This window comes from Nomia melanderi, unplaced genomic scaffold, assembly GCF_051020985.1.
Source record: "Nomia melanderi isolate GNS246 unplaced genomic scaffold, iyNomMela1 scaffold0241, whole genome shotgun sequence".
NCBI lineage: Eukaryota > Metazoa > Arthropoda > Insecta > Hymenoptera > Halictidae > Nomia > Nomia melanderi.
In genome coordinates, this window is record NW_027475356.1 from 17,501 (window position 1) to 22,500 (window position 5,000).

General features: G+C 50.5%; 1 non-coding gene across 1 annotated transcript; it reads right to left on the reverse strand.

Annotated features, from left to right (window-relative positions):
• Positions 1–525: 525 nt before the first annotated feature.
• LOC143175881 (5.8S ribosomal RNA) lies at positions 526–680 on the reverse strand. Its single transcript, XR_013000529.1, has one exon. It is a non-coding gene; the product is annotated as a 5.8S ribosomal RNA (ribosomal RNA).
• Positions 681–5,000: the final 4,320 nt, after the last annotated feature.

Sequence of the window (5,000 nt, forward strand, 5' to 3'; positions counted from 1 at the left end):
ACGACGTGTCGTGCACATCCGTCTCACGCACGGTATACAAAATATGAATAAAACGTGTGTAGTCTCTCTCTCTCTCGACTTCTTAATATTTTCTTTCACCTCTGACGCATCATTTCAGGTGACGTCGGGAGCGCGGGAAAAAAAATTTTTCTAAACACACGAAACCGTTCATCTCACGAACAGCCGAAAAAGTTGTCGCTCAGATCCATATCGCAGTGGAGCGGTATCCGCGGGCGGTCGTAATTGAACGACGCACGACGCCGCGAACACTCACGCGAGTCCATACAAACGATTCCGATCGTTTTGCAACAACTAGAACGTACACTGTCCGTGAAATTCACAGAATTTTCGCGTGTCCGCGACAAACGCCGACGAGACACCCATCGTTCGCTCGTACGTAGCATCCTTCTCTTAACCCGACTCAGAAACGTTCTTTGCGCCCTTCGGTAAAAAAACGTTCGATCCGAAGAGGTGAACGACTGCGGGGATTTGACAGAGCTACGCAAGCAGTGTATGGTACGTAAACGACCCTCAGCCAGGCGTGGTCCAGGAATTGTATCCGTGGACCGCAATGTGCGTTCGAAATGTCGATGTTCATGTGTCCTGCAGTTCACACGTTGACGCGCAATTAGCTGCGTTCTTCATCGACCCACGAGCCAAGTGATCCACCGTTCAGGGTAATCGTATAAATTTTATATTTCACATATATAATTTTATTCTCATTTGTTCGACCTAATATCTCTCTTCTTTCAAAGAGAAGATAAAAGTTGATACCTGAATCTCCGACCAGCGCGCGAAGGAGATTCAGGCGTCGCCTTGGAGACGACACCGAAGCCTTTCGAGACGAAAAACGTTCAAGTAATATGTATATATTTCTCGACGTTCCGGGCGTATAGTGCATTCAAAAACCCGCGAAAGACGCAGAAGACTCGCACGCGTGGAAACGACGGGGATATATTTTGTATCCTACCCGATACTGAATCCATCGCGTGCAGTCGACCCTCGCGTTCTTCCGATCAGACGCATCTATTGTTGCGCGCATGTTTTCGCGTCGCATCGCGCGAAACGTTGCACGAATCGTACCGATCGATCGATTGAAAGCAAATAATGAAAAAAGACTTCACAGCTGGCTCTTTGCCGGTCATTCGTCCCATGTTATCTCTTGCCGCGAAATTGGCGCGCAAGAGTTGGGTGTCAGACGCGCGGCTTTAAAACGAGCTTCACGGCCGGTCCCTTCGTTACCGCTTTCGTTCTTTCTCTCGGAACGACCATGAACGAACACGACGAGCGACGCTACGGCATACACACGTCCACGGATTCGATTAAAAAAACAGACTTCACAGCTGGCTCTTTGCCGGTCATTCGTCCCATATTATCTCTTGCCGCGAAATTGGCGCGCAAGAGTTGGGTGTCAGACGCACGGCTTTAAAACGAGCTTCACGGCCGGTCCTCTCAATTCCGTGTACGGTACACGCAAGATGCGGGTTCCACTTCCAGACTACCCGGTCCCTTCTCTCTACGAGAATCGATAGTAGAAGAACGGCTCGAAAACGCGTCTCAGAGACTAGGGGAAAAGAAGCGGTATGCGAGCGAAACGAAAACGCATTATGGAAACGTCGCGAAACAATGTTCGACGGTTGCTCGGTTCCAATCGTGCGGCCGTTTCAATTTCTCGTGCGCTTCACCGTCCCTCCGTAACTCTGGCCGATCGCGTATACCGAAGAGCCGACACGCGCAAAAACCACAGGCATTGTATACTGTATATATATATGTTACAGTCACAGCCTTCGCGCGTTTTACTCTCCGACGCGGGGTTTCCACGACGAAAGAGAGACAGTTTCGTGGCGGGTGACTCGGCCGAATCGCTACGACGGGTATTTCTATTATAGAACGAATCATCGCCACCCTTTACCAGTGCCCGACGAAGGAATCACAAGGTCATCTGGAGTTTACAATGCCAGCGACGGTAATTCCAACGAAGACCCGATAAGTCAACTCATCGTTCTATTTCTCCCCGTACAGAAAAGCGAATCGACGCTAACGCACCTCGCGCAAGCACGAACGTTCTCTTCGCGTGGATCATCCCATCGTCGAAAGATGTAAAGACGCATTGGAGATCGTGGTCTCTGGCGGGCTCATTGCACGCCCCACTGCATATCTTTCCTCGAATCGAGAATGATTCGTCCACTAAGGCTGCGAAACTACGCGTCGAGGAAACTAGGGGAAAGAAGCGGGATGCGAGCGAAACGACAATACATTATGGAAACGTCGCGAAACAATGTTCGGCGGTTGCTCGTTTCCTCCTGCGGACGTTTCATTGCTCGGGCGCTTCACGTCCCTCCGTAACCTTCGCGCGATCGCGTGCCCCGGAGAGCCGGCAACCGGTGAACCACAGGCGTATAAACTATAGTCTTCTATAGCAAGCCTTCGGCGGTTACTCTCCGACGCGGGGATTCCACGACGAGAGAGAATTTCGTGGCGGGTGACATCGGTCGAAACGCTACGACGGGTATTTCTATTATAGAACGAATCATCGCCACCCTTTACCAGTGCCCGACGAAGGAATCACAAGGTCATCTGGAGTTTACAATGCCAGCGACGGTAATTCCAACGAAGACCCGATAAGTCAACTCATCGTTCTATTTCTCCCCGTACAGACAAGCGAATCAACGCTATCGCACCTCACGCATGCACGAACGTTCTCTTCGCGTGAATCGTCCCATCGTCGAAAGATATAGCCGCTTGGAGATCGTGGCCCATCAAGTTCTTCCGTAACTCCTGCGCGATCGCGTACCCCGGAGAGCAGGCAACCGGTGAACCACAGGCGTATAAACTATAGTCTTCTATAGCAAGCCTTCGCGTTTACTCTACGACGCGGGGATTCCACGACGAGAGAGATTTTCGTGGCGGGTGACACGGCCGAATCGCTACGACGGGTATTTCTATTATAGAACGAATCATCGCCACCCTTTACCAGTGCCCGACGAAGGAATCACAAGGTCATCTGGAGTTTACAATGCCAGCGACGGTAATTCCAACGAAGACCCGATAAGTCAACTCATCGTTCTATTTCTCCCCGTACAGAAAAGCGAATCGGCGCTATCGCACCTCACGCAAGCAGGAATGATCTCTTCGCGTGGATCGTCCCATCGTCGAAAGATGTAAGACGTACAGAAATCGTGGTCCATCACGATTATTCGTAACTCTCCGAGTCGCGTATCTGAGAGTAGGGCAAACGGAGAACCACAGGCATAAATAATACTATATATTTCTTATATATAGTTAGCCTTCGCGTTTTACCCTCCGACGCGGGGATTCCACGACGAGAGAGAGTTTCGTGAGCGGGTTGACTCGGAAGAAACGCTACGACGGGTATTTCTATTATAGAACGCATCATCGCCACCCTTTACCAGTGCCCGACGAAGGAATCACAAGGTCATCTGGAGTTTACAATGCCAGCGACGGTAATTCCAACGAAGACCCGATAAGTCAACTCAACGTTCTATTGCTCCCCGTACAGAAAAGCGAATCGACGCAATCGCACCATACGCGTGCACGTAACAACTCTTCGCGTGGATCGTCCCATCGTCGAGAGACGTAAGTTTCCATACTATGAATTCGCGTTTTACTCTCCGACGCGGGGATTCCACGACGAGAGAGAGTTTCGTGAGCGGGTTGACTCGGAAGAAACGCTACGACGGGTATTTCTATTATAGAACGCATCATCGCCACCCTTTACCAGTGCCCGACGAAGGAATCACAAGGTCATCTGGAGTTTACAATGCCAGCGACGGTAATTCCAACGAAGACCCGATAAGTCAACTCAACGTTCTATTGCTCCCCGTACAGAAAAGCGAATCGACGCAATCGCACCATACGCGTGCACGTAACAACTCTTCGCGTGGATCGTCCCATCGTCGAGAGACGTAAGTTTCCATACTATGAATTCGCGTTTTACTCTCCGACGCGGGGATTCCACGACGAGAGAGAGTTTCGTGAGCGGGTTGACTCGGAAGAAACGCTACGACGGGTATTTCTATTATAGAACGCATCATCGCCACCCTTTACCAGTGCCCGACGAAGGAATCACAAGGTCATCTGGAGTTTACAATGCCAGCGACGGTAATTCCAACGAAGACCCGATAAGTCAACTCAACGTTCTATTACTCCCCGTACAGAAAAGCGAATCGACGCAATCGCACCATACGCGTGCACGTAACAACTCTTCGCGTGGATCGTCCCATCGTCGAGAGACGTAAGTTTCATAGTAAGCCTTCGGCGTTTTACTCTCCGACGCGGGGATTCCACGACGAGAGAGAGAGTTTCGTGAGCGGGTTGACTCGGAAGAAACGCTACGACGGGTATTTCTATTATAGAACGCATCATCGCCACCCTTTACCAGTGCCCGACGAAGGAATCACAAGGTCATCTGGAGTTTACAATGCCAGCGACGGTAATTCCAACGAAGACCCGATAAGTCAACTCAACGTTCTATTTCTCCCCGTACAGAAAAGCGAATCGACGCAATCGCACCATACGCGTGCACGTAAACAACTCTTCGCGTGGATCGTCCCATCGTCGAGAGACGTAAGTTTTCATAGTATTAATTCGCGTTTTACTCTCCGACGCGGGGATTCCACGACGAGAGAGAGTTTCGTGAGCGGGTTGACTCGGAAGAAACGCTACGACGGGTATTTCTATTATAGAACGCATCATCGCCACCCTTTACCAGTGCCCGACGAAGGAATCACAAGGTCATCTGGAGTTTACAATGCCAGCGACGGTAATTCCAACGAAGACCCGATAAGTCAACTCAACGTTCTATTTCTCCCCGTACAGAAAAGCGAATCGACGCAATCGCACCATACGCGTGCACGTAAACAACTCTTCGCGTGGATCGTCCCATCGTCGAGAGACGTAAGTTTTCATAGTATGAATTCGCGTTTTACTCTCCGACGCGGGGATTCCACGACGAGAGAGAGTTTCGTGAGCGGGTTGAC